Raw genomic sequence first — 19,260 nt, 5'->3', positions numbered from 1 at the left:
GTATGGTTCTTTGCATTGACAATCACAAGGAGAGTGCCTCTTTCCAATAACTTCAGCAAAACTCCCAAGGCTACTTCTGGGGGTGCCCGTAGTGATCCCTGCCTATGTGGCGACTCCAGGAAGCTGACCTGACATGCCTTGGTGATGCCCATCATACTGACCATGAGGCAGATTGGGAGTCTCATTCCTTGTGTGGAATAGCCCAGCTGCAGTGACTTCACACATCCAATTGGTCTAACCCGTAGATTACCACTGGGGCCCTATCCTGGTTGAGGAAGATGACATTGATATTTAGGTAACTGTGCCCTCCCCTCTTCCAGTAGCATGTCCTTATCTGTGACTGGATGACAACTTCCTTTTCATATCCTTATCTGTCATTGGGTGACAACTGGATGGATCAACTTCCTGACTGCACTGGTCTCCTAAGTGTAGCAGGTTTAGTTGTTACCAAAGCTCCTGGTCGAGCTACGTGCTATTTGTTTTACTAGTGGTTGAAGCTGTAGACTGCATAAGCAGAGAGTGTGGGCTTTGGGGTTCTTTTGTTGTGGAGGTACTATTTAGGGGCTTGAAATCTGTACCCACAGGTGCTTGGACAGCCACCAGAGCCTGTCCAGCATTGAGGAAAAGAGGCTTAGAAACTAGAAGCTGTGGAGCAGGAGCTGTCGCTCTTGGTGCCAGTGGTCTACTAAGAATACCTGGAGCTGAAATGGCCTGTGCTTAAGTCACTGATGGAATTCCAGTGGAATTCCAGTGGAGCAGGTGGGGGCATAGCTGGTAGCATAGCTGGTAGCATACCAGGCTTCAGAGGTGGTCTTCCTGGTCAGGGGGCATCCTATGTTTTTACCTCAAAATGAAAGGGTGCATTTTCTCTGGGATACAATCCAGGAGACATGCCTGTCATAACTGGTGGCATTCGTGGCATCAGAGGAGGAACACATGGCATTGATGGAGGGATGCCTGGCATCATTCCTGGTGCTCCTGGAACTGGTAGCAGTCTCCGCTGTACCATTGGGAGGATATAACCTTGCTGAGGTTGAGCAGGCTATGGTTGAAATGAAGTTCAAGTGGCATAGCTATCATCATTGTACTCATCACGATCATCTTGTCTTGTTGATTTTTTACTCTGTATTTTCCATTCAAGAAGTCATGGCCTTTCATCCACATCTATTTCTGAAATTCTTCCCATGCCATATATTCTAATTCTTTGTCTGTTCTCCCTGATACTGCATTTTATATAGCATCTGTGGTCTCTTTATGCACCTGCATGCAAAGAATTGCTAAGCCAGGTCCTCTGTATAATTTCTTGTGAAATACGTGGCATTTAAAATATTGTTCTTTTTGGTACTGTATAAAGATCTTCTTATCAGCAAAATCTATTACAATACCTAATCAGTACATCAACCAGCACCCCTACTTGGCCTCAACTTCAAACTGACAAAAAATATCAGCACCATGGCCTGAGCTGCTCCTTCTTGCACCCATAACTGCATTGTAATGAAAAGGTAAAAGATAGGAGAAAGCAAGGTGGAAAACTGAGGCAATAACTGCTCACTTTTCCAACCTAATAACTACTACTCCATCCCACAGGAAACAGACAATAAAATATAATATTTTGCAAGTTAAGAACATGACTCTCATAAATATATAGTAATCATAGGTCAAAGATCTATTGGACTCATTAATGAGGGAACTATCATGTTAGTAAAGCTAGTTCAAAGGATGACCTGAGACTAGTGTATATGTAATCAGTGAAAGAAGGAATGCTGCTATGAGCTTATTAAATTAGTTTCAAAACAGGTTAACGCTCTACAAGGCAGTGAAACTCTAACCTTTAGGGTCATTTTACCAAACAAATCATTTGCAATTTATGAGTGTTTTTTTTTCCTTTACAGAGTCTGGCCCTAATCAATAGTAAGTAATAAGTCAAACAAAATCCCGTGCCCAAGAAGAGTCTGATAATCCTTAAATGGGCCTGTTAAAGTTCTAATATGACATTGACAGTACACATAGTCATCCTTTTGCCTTATTTCCAAGTTTTGGATAAATTTTTTTAATAGTCTCCCCTTGTATTCATAAATAATTTCTACAGATTATTCTTGATTTCAAAAGCAACTGGATTCATTGTGTTTTGTTATTTGGCTATATTCATTCACATGGTACAGCAGTAGGTGCTAATTAAGTCCTTTGGCCACTTTGTTGTATTCTCAGCAACTCTAGGACCAAGCAATTAGTGTTTCTAGCAACTTACTGTGTTAAGCAACTATCAAATTTCTCTCTGGAAACTCTATAAGGAACCTAGGGTTTTATTCTCAATAGTTTCCATTGTTCCAGGGATTTTTTGAAAATTGCTGTTATTTGCTCTTCTGTTCCAAGGCTGGGAAACCAAATCAAGTAGATCTGGCTCCAGGTTGAATTTTTCTCTCCTTGTGGATCATCTAAGGTTTCTGCTCTGCCAGAAAGTTACCTTTATTCCTCGTGGAACTGGGATCCTGAAATCCATGGGGGTAGGTATCCATATAGATTTCCTAAAAGAGTTTTTTAGGCATTGGATCCATACATGAAGCAAAACCTCCCTTACTAATGTCATGCCTGATTAAGGGAGATTCTTGGATATACCCCCAAGGCCTTATTTTACACAATATATTTGCCCAATTATATCCTGATAAAGGGAGGACAGATCCTTATTTTTTTTTGTCTTTGTTTTTTTAATATTACATTCAAAAAATATGAGGTCCCCATATACCCCCCAGCCCCCTCACCGCACTCCTCCCCCCATAACAACAACCTCCTCCATCAGCATGAGACATTCATTGCATTTGGTGAATACATCTCTGAGCACCGCTGTACCTCATGGTCAATGGTCCACATCATAGCCCACATTCTGCCACAGTCCACCCAGTGGTCCATGGGAGGACATACAATGTCTGGTAACTTTCCCTGCAGCACCACCCAGGACAACTCCAAGTCCCAAAAACGCCCCCACATCTCATCTCTTCCTCCCATTCTCTACCTCCAGCAGTCACCATGGCCACTTTCTCCACACCAATGCCACATTTTCTACTAATCACAGTAGTTCATAATAGAATATCAGTTAGTTCGCTCTAATCCATACTCTATTCCTCCATCCTGTGGACCTTGGAATGGTTGTGTCCACTCCACATCTATATCAGGAGGGGGCTTAGATTCCACATGGATGCTGGATGCAATTCTCCTACTTTCAGTTGTAGGCACTCTTGGCTCCATGGTGTGATGGTTGACCTTCTTCACCTCCACGATAGCTGAGTGGGGTAAGTCCAATAAATCAGAGTGTAGAAGTTGCAAGTCTCTTGAGGCTCAGGGCCTGGCTATCACATGGTCAGTCCAGAGATTCAGGTCTCCTGGGTATACATTAAATTCCAGCACCAACTACAGTTCCAGTAAAAGTAACAGGAGAGGCTTGTGAACAAAGATCACATCTGAGTCCAGCTCCATCACACAGAAACACAAACTCCAAAGCAGGGCCAACTGACATGGCACTGAACTTCATCTGCCATGACCATAGAACCTGTGGGTCTCTGTAGCCCTCAGAAGAACCAATGCCTGGGGTTGTATCTACTTTATCTGTCTCTGAGACTCTGCTCAGGTGTGCATAAGGGCAACCCCTCTGATAGCCTCCCAGCTCTTTTTGGAGACTCAGCCATATAAACTTATTTGTCCTTTCCATTTCCCCCTTTTATTCAGGTCAAAAGGCACTTTTAACTCCTGATGTTATATGTAGATTGAGATATTCTGCTGATCTGAGTTGACCCTTTTATTCAAGGTCATTTTCTGGTTACATCATCAGCTGGTACTTGGTAGTACTCCCTCAGCGCCAGGGAGGCTCATCCCCAGGAGTCATGTCCCATGCTGGGGGGAAGGCAATGCATTTACATGCTGAGTTTGGCTTTGAGACTGGCCATATTTGAGCAATATGGAGGCTCTCAGGAGGTAACTCTTAGGCACCCTGCAGCTCTAGGCCTTGTTCTTATTTCAGGTGCACAGGCTCATAAGCATAGTCATTAGTATCAAGGGCTCATCGTTGGACATTCCTTTTTTGGTCTTTGCCGTTGCACTTGGGGGATTGTTGCTATTCCTTTAGGGACAGTGATAGAGCTCCCCTGGCTAGGAACTCAGCACTCCCTCAGTTGTTGTTTTTAATTGTAACCACTATGAAAATATCCAAACATTTTTATGTACCCTGGATATATGCCCTGGAGAACTCCCTGCCAACCATGTGTCCCCTGTCAATAACATCCCACACCAGTATTCCTCCCCTGCCATTGTTGAACCTCTCTGTGATCCAAAACTTCTTCAAAAGTGAAGCCCAATATATTGCCAGGTTCCATTAATAGTAAAATGGAATATAGTGATGAGCTTATATAGAATTTATATAGTTTCTATAGAATACATATTAATTTAGAAAAAGTACAGTAAAAATAAATTGGGGTATCAAAAAATTTTTAAATGCAAAAGCTTTGTTTTTGATGTTTTGCCTTCCATCACTGCAATAAGTGTTGCCCTGTATGCAAATTGGCAAGGCAACTACTTCTATCATTTCCTCAGTGTCTACGTCCTTTTTCTTTTTTTTCTAATTATTAAGCTTATCTTCACAAAAGTTTTAGATCACAGTAATTCATATACACAATATATAGTACTCCCACATATCCAATATAAAACCTTTTTCCTTCCACAGCAATAATCTTTTTACATATTCATACTGTATTTACTGAAACTGATGTACAGATATTGAGACAATAGCTTTCAAACAAGGTAACATTTGTGTTTACATTGTGGTTTATATTTTACACTATACAATTTTCTAAATTTTTAGTTATCTTATGTTTTACATTATGATTTACATTTTAGCCTATCAGCCCCTATATATTTTTGGTATAATTTAGCATGCCTTATATCCATCCTTGCATAATCTTGTGGAATACTTCTATTGCCCACACAGTTACATTGGTTCCATCTATTAAATACCTCTTTCCCCCTCCCCTTAGGGCCCACAGTGACAGTCAATCTTCATTGCTTGAAGGGCCATGTTCAGAGATACTTGCAACAGTGTTGAGGGCTTGACATACTCAACTGCCCTAATGCACTGGGAGCCACCATTTCTCTCGAGAGATACAATTCCCTCTATTTGAGAACATCAGTCCTCCCCAGGATGTGGGTATACCTTCACTCTCATTATATGGGTCACTATCCAGTGATATAACCCATATGGCAAAATGAGCATTCACATATTCCCTAGGAGCCTGTCCTGCTTCAGATTATCCCCTTTAAGCATCTTAAACAGGTAACCTTCCTTATTATATTTTTGAAAAAGTTTTCTCAGCAATATATTCTTTTTTTTTTTTTTTTTAAGATTTATTTATTTATTTAATTTCCCCCCCTCCCCTGGTTGTCTGTTCTTGGTGTCTATTTGCTGCGTCTTGTTTCTTTGTCCGCTTCTGTTGTCGTCAGCGGCACAGGAAGTGTGGGCGGCGCCATTCCTGGGCAGGCTGCTCTTTCTTTTCACGCTGGGCGGCTTTCCTCACGGGCGCACTCCTTGCGCGTGGGGCTCCCCCACACGGGGGACACCCTTGCATGGCACGGCACTCCTTGCGCGCATCAGCACTGCGCATGGCCAGCTCCACACGGGTCAAGGAGGCCCGGGGTTTGAACCGCGGACCTCCCATATGGTAGATGGACGCCCTAACCACTGGGCCAAAGTCCATTTCCCTAGCAATATATTCTTAACCAAATACCTGACAATCTCCTATGTATGTTGCCCCACCCTCCCCCCAATTTCTTGGGCAATAATACCCATCCTGCCATCCCTAGCCCCCCTCAAGCCCTCAAAGCCCCACCCAAAGGTAACCCTATTCCCCCATTTTATCCCTTCCTTGTACAAATACTTACCTCCAGCTTATCATAGATTTCTCCCATGTAGGTGTCAGCTTACATCCTTCCTCTACCCCCCAATTTCCTTTAAGCCTATCATCCAGTCTCTAGTTCTCTGAGGCAGCTTGGTTTACTTATTTCATATCATTGAGGTCATGTAGTATTTGTCCTTCAATGCCTGGGTTGCTTCACTCAACATAAGGTTCTCAAGATTCATCCATGTTATCACATGTGTTTGTGGTGTATTCATTCTTAAAGCTGAGTAGTATTCCATTGTATGTATTTATCACATTTTATTTATCTGTTCATCTGTTGATGGGCATTTGGGTTGATTCCAACTTTTGGCAATAGTGAACAATGCTGCTATGAACATTGTTGTGCATATATCTGTTTGTGTCCTTGTTTTCAGTTCTACTGGGTATATACCCAGCAGTAGAATTGCTGGGTCATATGGCAAATCTATGGCCAGTTTTTTGAGAAACCGCCAAACTGTCCTCCAGAATGGTTGGATCCTTCTGCATTCCCACCAGCAGTGGATGAATGTTCCCATTCCTCCACATCCTCTCCAGCATTTGTAGTCTCTTCTGTTTTTTCCATAGCTGCCAATCTTATGGGAGTAAGATGGTATCTCATTGTAGTTTTGATTTGCATTTCCTTAATAGCTAGAGATTTGGAGCATTTTTTCATGTGCTTTTTAGCCATTTGTATTTCTTCTTTGGAGAAGTGTCTGTTTAAATCTTTTTCCCATTTTTTAAATGGGTTGTTTGTCTTTTTTATTTTCAAGATATAGGAGTTCTTTATATATGCAGGTTATAAGTCTCCTATCTGATATATAAGTCTCCTATCTGGTATATGGTTACCAAATATTTTCTCCCATTGTGTAGGCTCTCTTTTCACTTTATTGACAAACTCCTTTGAGGTGCAAAAGGCTTTAATTTTGAGGAAGTCCCATTTATCTATTTGTTCTTTTGCTGGTCGTGCTTTTGGTGTGAAGTTCATGAAGCCATTTCCTATTACAAGGACTTGTATATGCTTCCCTACACTGCTTTCCTAAGTCTTTATGGTCTTGGCTCTTATATTTAGGTCTTTGATCCATCTTGAGTTGATCTTTGTATAAGGTGTGAGATGGTAATCCTCTTTCATTCTTTTACATATGGATATCCAGTTCTCCAGGCACCATTTTTTGAATAGGCCATTCTTTCCCAGTTGAGAGGGTTTGGTGGCTTTATCGAATATTATATGACTATATATATGAGGGTCTATATCAGAACTCTCAATTCGATTCCATTGGTCTGTGTGTCTCTCCTTGTGCCAATACCATGCTGTTTTCACTGCTGTTGCTTTGTAGTATGTTTTGGAGTTAGGTAGTGTGATTCCTCCAATTTTTTTTTCTTTTTCAATATGTCTTTGGCTATTCGGGGTCTCTTTCCTTTCCAAATAAATTTCATAGTTAGTTTTTCTAGTTCCTTAAAGAATGCTGTGTTGATTTTTATTGGGATTGCATTGAATGTGTAGATCAGTTTTGGTAGGGTAGACATCTTAATAATATTTAGTCTTCCTATCCATGAACAAGGAATATCCTTCCATTTATTTAGATCTTCTTTGATGTCCTTGAACAGTGTTGTGTAGTTCTCTGTGTATAAGTTTTTTACAAATTTAGTTAAATTTATTCCTAAGTATTTGATTTTTTTATTGACTCTTGTAAATGGTATTTGTTTCTTGACTTCCTCCTAAGCTTGCTCATTATTGGTATACAGAAATGCTACTGATTTTTGCGCATTGATCTTATAACCTGCGACTTTACTAAACTCATTTATGAGTTCTAGAAACTTTGTTGTAGACCTCTCAGGGTTTTCTATGTATAGGATCATGTCATCTGCAAATAATGAAATTTTGACTTCTTCCTTTCCAATTTGAATGCCTTTTATATCTGCTTCTTGCCTCAGTGCTCGAGCAAGTACTTCTAAGACAATGTTAAATAGAAGAGGTGATAGTGGGCATCCTTGTCTTGTTCCTGATCTTAGAGGGAAGGATTTTAGGATTTCAACATTGTAAACAATGTTGGCTGTGGGTTTTTCATATATACTCTTTATCATTTTTAGAAAATTTCCTTGTATTCTGATCTTTTGGAGTGTTTTTATCAAGAAAGGGTGCTGTATTTTGTCAAATGCTTTTTCTGCATCTATAGATATAATCATGTGATTTTTTTCCTTCAATCTGTTTATATGGTGTATTACATTGATTTTCTTATGTTGAACCATCCTTGCATACCCAGAATGAATCCCACTTGGTCATGGTGTATAATTTGTTTAATGTGTTGTTGAATATGTTTAGCAAGTATTTTGTTGAGGATTTTTGCATCTAGATTCATTAGAGAAATGGGTCTGTAATTTTCCTGTCTTGTGTCTTTGTTTGGCTTTGGTACTAGGGTAATGCTAGCATCATAGAATGAGTTAGGTAATGTTCCTTCTGTTTCGATTTTTTGGAAGAGTTTCAGCAGGATTGGCATTAGTTCTTTCCAGAATGTTTTGTAGAATTCACTTGTGAAGCCGTCTGGCCCTGGGCTCTTCTTAGTTGGGAGGTTTTTAATGACTGATTCTATCTCTTTACTTGTGATTGGTTTGTTGAGATCATCAATTTCTTCTTTCATCAATATAGGCCGCTTATGTGTTTCTAGGAATTTGTCCATTTCCTCTGAATTGTCATTTTTGTTGGAATATAGTTTTTCAAAGTATCCTCTTATGATAGTCTTTATTTCTGTGGGGTCAGTGGTGATATCTCCTTTCTCATTTCTTATTTTGTGTATTTTCATCTTCTCTCTTTTTACTTTGTTAATCTAGCTAAGGGTTTGTCAATTTTATTGATCTTCTCAAATAACCAGCTCTTGGTTATCTTTTTACGTGCTTTCTTATTTTCTATTTCATTTAGTTCTGCTCTTATCTTTGTTTTTTTCTTTCTTTCTTCTTCCTGTGGGGTTACTTTGTTGTTTCTTTTACTAATTCCTCCAAATGTGCAGTTAGTTCTTCAGTTTTTCCTCTTCTTTTTTTTTTTTTTAAGATTTATTTATTTTATTTAATTCTCCCCCTCCCCCGGTTGTCTGTTCTCTGTGTCTATTTGCTGCGTCTTGTTTCTTTGTCCGCTTCTGTTGTCATCAGCAGCACGGGAAGTGTGGGCAGTGCCATTCCTGGGCAGGCTGCAATTTCTTTCGCGCTGGGCAGCTCTCCTTATGGGGCTCACTCCTTGCGCATGGGGCTCCCCTACGCGGGGGACACCCCTGTGTGGCAGGGCACTCCTTGCGCGCATCAGCACTGCGCATGGGCCAGCTGCACATGGGTCAAGGAGGCCCGCGGTTTGAACTGTGGCCCTCCCATGTGGTAGAAGTATGCCCTAACCACTGGGCCAAGTCCATTTCCCCGCTCTTCTTTTTTGATGTATGAATTTATGGCTATGAATTTCCCTCTCAGTACTGCTTTTGCTGCATCCCATAAGTTTTGGTATGTTGGTTATCATTTTCATTATTTTCAAAGTAGTTATTAATTTCTTTTGAGATTTCCTCTTTGACCTACTGTTTTTCTAAGAGTGTGCTGTTTAATTTCTATATCTTGGTGTGAAATCTGGGCCTCTGACCCTTGCAGATTTCCAGCTTCACTTCACTGTGTTCAGAGATATTATTTTGTATGATTTCGATCTTTCTGAGTTTATTGAGCCTTTCTTTGTGGCCTAGCATATGGTCTATCTTGGAGAATGATCCATGTGCACTTTAGAAAAATGTATTTCCTGCTGTATTTGGGTGTAATGATCTGTATATGTCTATTAGATCCAGCTCCTCTAATATACTGTTCAAAGTTTTTGTTTCTTGATTGATTCTCTGAGATGTTCTGTCCAAAGTTCTTAGTGGTGTATTAAAGTCTCCCACTATAATTGTAGAGGCATCTATTCTGTTACTTAGTTTTTCCAGTGTTTGCCTCACGTATTTGGAGGTGCCCTTGTTAGGAGCATAAATATTTACGGTTGTTCGTTCTTCTTGAAAGATTATCCCTTTCACTAATATGTAGTATCCATCTTTGTCTCTCACAATTGTTTTGCATTTAAAGTCTGTTTTGTCTGATACTAATATAACTACTCCTACCTTTTTTTGGTTATTGTTTGCTTGTAAGATTGTTTTCCAACCATTCACTTTCAGTCTCCATGAATCCCTGGGTCTAAGATGTGTTTCTTGTAGACAGCATATCGATGGGTCATATTTCCTTATCCAATCTTCCAGTCTGAATTTTTTGACAGGTGAGTTTAATCCATTGACATTCAGTGTTATTACTTTCAAGGAATTATTTATGTTAGCCATATTTTGTTTGGACTTGTGTTTGTCATATTTTGTTTGTTTGTTTGTTTTCCTTCTCTTTTTGTCTTTTTTTTGCTCTTACACTCTCCTCCAACTCTGCCTCTCCTGTTTTTTTCTTTCTTCCTGTAGAACTCCCTTTAGTATTTCTTGAAGGGCAGGGTTCTTGTTGGTATACTCTTTTAATTTCTGTTTATCTGTGAATATTTTGAACTCTCCATCATTTTTGAATGCTAGTTTAGCTGGGTTGAGTATTCTTGGTTCGAAATTTTTTTCTTTTAGTACCTTGACTATATCATACCACTGCCTTCTTGCCTCCATGGTTTCAGATGAGAAATCAGCACTTAATCTTATGGAGCCTCCCTTGTATGTGATGGTTCTCTTTTCTCTTGCTGCTCTTAAAATTTTCTCTTTGTCTTGAGCATTGGATAATTTGACAAGCATATGTCTTGGGGTGGGCCTGCCTGTTGGGATTTATGGTGTTTGGGGTGCGTTGTGCTTCCTGGACATGGATATTCATCTCTCTCAGTAGATTTGGGAAATTTTCAGCCATTATTTCCTCCAACACCCCTTCTGTCCCCTTTCCCTTCTCTTCTCCTTCTGGGATGCCTATAATATGTATGCTTGTGCATTTTGCATTGTCATTCAAGTCCCTAAGTCCTAGCTGGATTTTTTCTGTCTTTTTATCGATCAGTTCTACTATCTGTTTGAATTCAGATGTACTGTCTTCCATGTCACTAATTCTCTCCTCTGCCTCTTCTAATCTGCTGCTATTTGCTGAGAGTATATTTTTGATTTCTTGAACTGTGGTGTTCATCACCATCATATCTGTTATCTTTTTGCGTATGTCTGCAGTTTCCTCTCCAAGTGTTTTCTTCATATTGTTAATCTCTTCCTTTACTTCATTAAGTTGGTCTCTGATATATGTTTTGAGATCTTTAATTACTTGTCCAATGTTCTGCTCCCCTTCCTGATTTTTAGTTTGTTCATTGGATTCAGCCATGTTTTCCTGATTATTGGTTTGGTTTGTAGTTTTTTGTTGCTGTCCGGTCATCATTTTATCTTGATGGGTTTAATCAGCTCCTTAGCTTCTTTGTCTAGTCTTGGGGATTAATTAGTTGTTGTTCATGCATAAGTGTTATGTCTTCTTTTTGTCATTTTGTTCTTCTTACTCTATATTTTTGTTGCTGGCTAAGTTCACTTTGAAGGAAAATATTAGGGCCAAGGAAAGCAAAATGAGTAGGAAAAGAAAATGTATAAAGTAGTATTGGTAATACATGTTAACAGAGCAACAATGTGAGATCTAGGAGAATGGATATTAGACTCATGTAAGTGGTGTGGAGTTATAGCAGTAAGTAGAGTACCTATAATGAGACAGTCAACTGAATATGGGGAGGAATATAGTATGAATTAAATGGCCAATGTTTTCAAGAGAGAGGGAAAGTGAAAAGAAAGACAATAATATCAAGAGTGGATCAAAGACAGAAAACCGAATGAAGGTATTAGAAATAAAAAAAGTCAGACAATTTGGGGGCCAAAGAAAGGGAGATGGAATGTAAGAGAAACAGTAGATGATGGAGGATAGCAAGATGTGGGGGAAAGGGGATAGTGTAGGTGGCCAAAATCAATACACACAGAAAAGCGGAAATGGAGGATGAGAAAACACAGCAAGTTTGAAGCATTCCCTGCAGCAGCTATTATATAAAGAAAAGAAAATAAGAAAAAGAGAGAAAAGGAAAAAAAAGAGAAGAGAAAAAAAGGGGGGGGGGAGAAATTGGCGGGGTAACAAGCAAGAAAAGAGAAAGAGAAAAAAAAACTAAATAAATGAAAAAGGACCTTGGGGGATTAAACAGGAGAAAAGACCAGGAGACAATGCAATATTAGCAACCAAGACACACACACACACACACACAAAAAGAACCAACGTTTCAAGCTAGGAATCCTCTTTGTAGTTAAATAATACACTTAGGGATCTGACCTTCCCCCTTTCTTCTTTCCTCACCTCTCTCTCTCCCAGGGCAGCAGAAAAGCCACCTGAGAGGTCCGGTAGGAGATTCAAGTAAGTCCTTGTTGAACCAACTCAACACAGAAGACTAAGACTCTTTATTTCCAACATGAGATCACCTACACCTCACCAGAAACCCCAAATATGCTACTGGAAGCTTGGATATCACCTCCTACAGTCCCTCCTCCTTAGGTGTGCTAGGAGAGGTCTAATTGATTTTCTGACTCCACCTTCTCCCAGACCAAGTTTCCTATCCCAGGACGTTTAGGTAAATTGGGCTTTTTCAGCAGATTCACCTCTCCTTTCTTCCTAGACTCTCCCCAAGTTGCTGGTACACTCCCCCAAGTTCAAGGAGAGAGAGAGAGAAAAAAAAACACAAACACCGAGGGCTAGGGTAATGAAGGACCTCAGATGAACTTCAGGGCACGGTGGATTCGAGGATGGGAAGTCTGTGATATTGCAGACTCAAGGTGTGTGAGTCTCTGGAGCATGGGCCACCAGGGTTTAAGGGACACAGACCTGGGAACCATGCTTCCGGTTAACACGGGACTTGGGAGCACTGCAGCACAACAGAACCTTCAGGGATCGCCACAGCTGGGCCAGCAGCCCTAGGGGGAGGGGTCCTGCCCACAATTTCTTACCTCCGTGTCAGAAACCCAAAATCCCACCTCTCACAAGAATCTCTTCTGTCACTGTCTCACCAAATCGACATGGAGACACCTCCTGCTCTGCTAGCCCCCGAAACAGCTCGCTCAGGGTTTGGGAGTGCCGCAGCACAACAAAGATTTCAAGTATGGCCATGGACGGGCCGCAAGCTCTAGGGGGAAGAGTCCTGCCCACAACCTCTGACCTCCATGCAAGAGACCCAAAATTCTACCTCTTGCAAGAATCTCCTCTGTCACTGTCCCACCAAATCGACATCCATACACCTCCTGCCCTGCAAGCCCGGCCCAGCAGGACTCCAACCCTACTCAGCTGCTTCTTTGCAGGAGAGATTATGAGGTGCGCTCACTCAGATGCCATCTTGCCCTCCCTCCTCAACAGATTTCTTATTGAAAGTTTGCAAATAACTACATTGTCATGAAACAGAAAGAGTCTCAGTACAGGTATATTCTTTAATTCTGAGTGATGGCTGAGAACAAAATACCACTTATACTTTAATCTTTACATTTTAAAGAAAATTTCATTTTAGTTTGCAAAAGCAGAGTCAACTAAATTGAAAGTGAGAGGTGGATTCAGATGAGTAAGGACTGCACATAGGCCTATCAAATATTTTTTTAAATGATGATAAAGATCCAAACAAATAACCGCAACTCTACTTCCCCCATCGGTGCATCCATTCCTCTTCAATTAACCCTTGTTCTGCTGAATCTTTGGATAGCAGCCTGATCTCATTAAGAGATCTGTTTCTGGACCGAAAAAAAAAAGGGTCCTGGATCTCCTGATGCAACCAGTTTGACAGCTCTCTAAGCAGTGTCAGCTTAAGGTTGGAAGTGTGCAGCCCATGAGTCTTCCGTGAACTATCAGTAGTTAACAATATCTAGTATGGTTCTTTCTCAAAAACTCATTTTCAAGCCTTTAGCATCTAGCAGAGTATAAATGATTATTGTAGATCCAACATAATTGCTCTGTTTAATTTATTACAGGGACCAATAATATCAGAATGGAGGAAAGTAAAATCCTCTTCTGGAACATAATACATTACTATCTTAAGGCAGAGTTGATCAGGATTTCTCTATGAAGGTAAGAATGCATTATGGTGAGAACAGTCTCCAGGGATTTGATTTGACATCTCTTTCCATAAACAGAGCAGCTCTTAATATAATGTGGAAGTAATTAATAAATATGGAATATACAGTCAAACCTAATTATTTCTAGCATTTCTCATGCTTTCGAATGGCATGTCATTGGCTCTAAGGTAAGGGACAAGTTTTGGTTTGCTTTTTTTTTTTTTAGATTATTTCTCTCCCCTCCCCCACCCCAGTTCTCTGTTCTCTGTGTCTATTTGCTGCATCTTTTTCTTTGTCCGCTTCTGTTGTTGTCAGTGGCACGGGAATCTGTGTTTCTTTTTGTTGCATCATCTTGTTGTGTCATCTCTCTGTGTGGGCGGTGCCATTCTTAGGCAGGCTGCACTTTCTTTTGTGCTGGGCGGCTCTCCTTACGGGGCGTACTCTTTGCGCGTGGGGCTCCTTTATGTGGGGGACACCCCTGCGTGGCACGGCACTCCTTGTGTGCATCAGCACTGTGCATGGGCCAGCTCCACAGGGGTCAAGGAGGCCCGGAGTTTGAACCACGGACCTCCCATGTGGTAGATGGACACCCTAACCACTGGGTCAAGTCAGCTTCCCTGCTTTTTTTTTTTTTATAATTTTATTAACAAGAGCATGGCAAAGCACAAAGCAGAGGAAGTAATGGAATCTCTGTTTTCTGGGCCAATTACACTTAGGTAAAGAATGATCTTTCATCACCTCCTATTAAGAGCAGAATATCATTTTAGCAGAAAGATAGTAAAACCATAATGTTTAACATGGAAGAATTTAACTTTTTAATGAATGAATCCATCAAAATTAAGCCAACTTTTGTCAAAATTTTAATATATTTTAGCATTGTCTTTCAGAATTTGCAGCTATTATAAAGGATAAGTAAAGTTCACTTTCCCTCAGACTTCTAAAATGTATTGTATCACTTCAGTTTTGGCCTTATTCTACGTTCTTTCATGTTCTGGAACAATTGGACATTTTACTTTAATACAAAATATTCTATTTTTCTCTTGATAAACAAAAGCAACATCCTATTTACACTTATGTATTGAAGGTCCCCAAGACTACCTCCAGCTTCCATGGTTCATTAGACTCATAGGAGTCAGCATATTGTTGTATGCATGCGATTTATTTACAGTGGAAGGTTACAAAGCAAAATCAGCAAAGAAAAAAGCACGTGGAGTGAAGTCAGGAGGAATCCAGGTACAAGGTTTCAAGAATTCTCTCCGAGTGGAGTCACCCAGGACAGGCTTAATTCCAACAGCAAGAGTTGTAACAACACATGTGGAATATTGTCTATGAGGGGAGCTCATTAGAGACTCAGGGCCCAAGATTATATTGGAGGCTGGTCACGTAGGCCCTCTTGCCTAATTAAAATTCGAGGCTAGCAGAAGGAAAGTAGGTGTTTGGCATAAACCATATTGTTTATACAAACAATTTTGGCACAGTGAGCCACTCTTTTTAATTCTGGGAATGGTGGGAACCCGCTTGTAGTCAAAGTTCCGAGAAACCTCCCAAGGGCCAACTTTGTAAGCAGGCCCTTCTAAGGATAGTAGTCTCAGACCTCCTCTGCTAACTCTTTTCTACAAAATACACATTTTTGCTAACCAAAATAATTAACTGGGATGTAGGTAATCGAGAACTTTGTCATATACAAGCATTTCAACATTATGAGCAAAGCTTACAAACACATAATCTGACCTCCTGCAGCCATACCTATCTCTTTTTCTTCACAGGGCAAAAGTAAACACATACAGATGAATCATAAATTGGTGCTAAATCAAAGGGGAGGGTGGAAGTTTAATGAGAAACAAGATACTTGCATGATATTAAAGTACCTTCTCCACAGATTGCTATTACAATTGCAAGAAAAAATAATTGTACAGTAGAACTGAGAAACACCTTGACTAGGTGTTCAAAATTAATAAAATCAATGACAGGTAGATGGACATTGTGTGCCTTGGATGTGACACTATGAGGAGAACCCAGTATAACTTATGTAATATTCTAGCTCATAATGCATAACCAGAATCTAATCATGAGGAAATATTAGGCAAACCTAAAGGGAGAACTCTTAAAGATGGACTGTATTTTATAAAAATGTTAATGTCCATAAGAGACAAAGTAAGGCTGAAGAAATGTTCCAGATTAAAAGAGAGAGGACATACTGAAGACAATAATATTATACAAGATGGAGGGTAAAGGGATAAGAATGGAGGTAAGCTTCTCACACTTTATTCAAACTGGTAAAATGTCATCACCAGAATACTGTTATAAATTATATATATAAATGTAATCCAAGAGTAATCAATAAAGAAGCTATACAAAGAGAAAAACTCAAAAACACTATAGATATATCAAGGTAAAATTCTAAAAATGTTCGAAGTAACCTACAACAAAGTAAGAAATGGGAAACAGAAATGAAAAACAAGAAACAAAAAATTGAAATAGCAGGATTAAGTCTTATCATATTAATACTTACATAAAACTTAAGTGATCTAAATACATCAATTAAAAGATGTGCATATTTTATAAAATAATAAATTTATTATATTTTTTATTGGATTCATATTACTTAAAGGCATTACTTTGTCCATTTTATCTTTTGACTTTCTATTGTCATATCTTAGTATTGTCTGTTTTTTACACTTTTCGGTACTCTTATTAATATCTTCATTTATATACTCTTCTCCAAGTCTCTTGCCCTTGTGTTTTCCTTTCAGGTTGCAGAACTCCCTTTAGAATCTCTTGTAAAGCCTGTCTTTTGATAACAAACTCTGTTTTTGTTTGTCTGTGAAGAAAGACTTTAAATTCACCTCATTTTTGAAGGGCAGTTTTGCCAGATAAAGAATTCTAGGCTGGCGGTTTTTCCCTTTCAGAGCCTCAAATTTATCATAGTATTCCCTTCTCTCCTCCATGGTTGCTGATGAGAGATTAGCATGTAGTGTTATTGAGCTTTCCATGTATGTGATGTATTGCTTTCCTCTTGCTGCTTTTAGAATCCTCTCTTTGTCTTCAACATTTGACATTTTTGTATAGTGGGTATCTTGGAGTAAGTCTCTTTGGATTTATTTTGTTTGGGGTGTGTTATCCTTCTTGGATATTGCTATTTATGTCTTTCCTCAAATATTTTTTTCTGCCCCTTTTCCATACTTTTCTCTTTCTGGGACACTTATAATGCCTGTTTGTGCATTTCGCATTGTCATTCAATTCCCTGAGAGACTCTGTTCCATTTTTTCCACTCTTTCCTTTTTCTGTTCTCCTCTCTTTTCAAGTTCAAATACTCTGTCCTCCAACTCACTAATTCTGTCCTCAGTCAATTCAGATCTGCTATTATATGCCTGTAATGTATTTTTAATCTCATCCATTATGTGTCTTTCAGTCCCATAAACTGTTACTTTTCTTTACAAGCTTTTCAGTTGTTCTTCATGCTTACAGTGTCTTCTTAATATCCCTTATCTCTCTATATAGGAGATTTGTGTGAACATCATTGACTAGTTGTCTTAAATCCTCTGTCTCATCAGGATTTTTGATGTGATCCTTTGTCTGGGCCATATCTTCCTGTTTCTTAGTATGACTTATAATTTTTTGCTGATGTCTAGGCATCTGATTATATTGGTGAATTTACTTTGATGGACGATTTCTCTCTCTTGCCTAGTGGTTTAGATTCATGGTTATTCTTTGCCTTTGTGTTCAACTTCTTCTAAATATTTAAATTACCCAACTTCTTCTAAATCAGGGATCCACTGATGGGGCACAGACCAGGTCAAGGGGAACTGGGACATGACAGTCTCCAAAAGATGTTTTTACTTCTTGCACTTTCCAGGTGTGCCAGAAGTTGGCACCCTACAGCAAACTTTTCTACAGAGGTGTCTCTTTTAACCTCCACTCACTGGTGATTCTGGTCTGGCCAGAGCCAAGATTCAAAATGGGCTCCACTGGCCAAACTCACCAAAGAGAAACTCACTCTGCTGGCCAAACTCACTCTGCTCTCCACCTAACCCAGGAGGCAGACGTCGGTTCCCCTCTAGGTTGGCCTTAGTAAGCTATAGGTTTTACCCAGACTCTTTGCCTTGAGGGTTGTGCATGGGTGCCATTCCTAGCCACAGGGCTAGTAACTTACAGTTTTCACTTCAGCCTCCTCTTCTCTCTGTCCCTCTCCCTCCTGGATGGTAGACAGCATTTCCTGGTCTGCAGCCCCCAAAGAAGCTCCCACAAATATCTTTTTGCCCTTTCTCCATCATTTTCTTGAGAGACTTGAGCATTGCCACCATAATATGGTGCTATCTACCCAGAAGTCTCTGGATCCACATTGAATTTGTAAGTTAGGAAACTTAAATTTTCATTTTATGATGTTTAGTCTTCCCCTCCAAGATTGCAGTTTATCTTTTCATTCGTTTAGATATATATTTTATTCATTTAGGAATGTTTTTAAATTTTATTCATACAGGTTTTATTCATGTGTTATTATGCCTGGATATTTTATCATTGTTTTTGCCTCTGTAAATGGGCAGAGATATGACTTAAACTTAATTGAGGCATGAAAATTAATTAATGACTGCAGTTTCATGCATCAATGTGAATGAGTCTAAGTAACATAATATTGATAAAACAAGGAGAAGTATATATATATATATATATACACACACACATGACAATTTTTTCAGGTAGTATTCAAATAGAGAAAAACCTAAATAGTGCATTGTTTAGGGATATACATATATTTGGTTTAACTGTAAAGAAAAGCAAGGAAATGTTTAATACAACTTTTAGGATAGATTATTATTCCTTCAGGGCTAAGATCTAGGAAAAACAAATAGAAGTTTTCAAAGGTATTAGTAATGTGGTTTTTCCCTCCTTAAACTGAGTGTGGGTACACTGCTATTCCATTTATTGTGATGTTTGTTATAGATATTCTTGTGTTTATTATATATCTCATTAGTTTTAAAACTAAAGAGCTCACCAGGGAAGGAAGAAAATGCTTTTTGGCTTCAAATAATAGAGTTAAGCCAACAGTTAAAGTTACTAGAAGGCAAATTTTTATTTAAGTTGTAAAATTTTATGATAGCAATGAAAATGGAGTGGGCAGTCTGGTGAAATAGTCAGTTTTAATTTTTGGAGAAGTTCAAGTAGAGACTAGATGATCACCTGCTCAGAAGATTCAAATATCCTCTAATGAGTAGGACTGGACAAACTGCAGCTTCCCTTCCAAACTGAGTATTGTGAGTTTCCATGAATCTCCCTACCATTATTAT

The 19,260-nt window shown here is 39.3% G+C and overlaps 1 protein-coding gene and 1 pseudogene across 1 annotated transcript in view; one reads left to right on the top strand and one right to left on the bottom strand.

Moving 5' to 3' along the window:
- Positions 1 to 102: 102 nt before the first annotated feature.
- Positions 103 to 17,560, bottom strand: LOC101435537 (BUB3-interacting and GLEBS motif-containing protein ZNF207-like; annotated as a pseudogene).
- Positions 12,258 to 19,260, top strand: part of LOC101425908 (zinc finger protein 624-like) — a 68,153-nt gene continuing 61,150 nt past the window's right edge. The window contains exons 1-2 of the mRNA XM_071210306.1: positions 12,258 to 12,299; positions 13,892 to 13,988. The gene's annotated coding sequence lies outside the window, so the exon portion shown is untranslated. The remainder of the gene's footprint in view (positions 12,300 to 13,891; positions 13,989 to 19,260) is intronic.

Source organism: Dasypus novemcinctus, chromosome 21 (genome assembly GCF_030445035.2).
Source record: "Dasypus novemcinctus isolate mDasNov1 chromosome 21, mDasNov1.1.hap2, whole genome shotgun sequence".
Lineage (NCBI taxonomy): Eukaryota > Metazoa > Chordata > Mammalia > Cingulata > Dasypodidae > Dasypus > Dasypus novemcinctus.
Note: the sequence above shows the minus strand (reverse complement) of the source record. Positions and strands in the feature narration are given on the sequence as shown.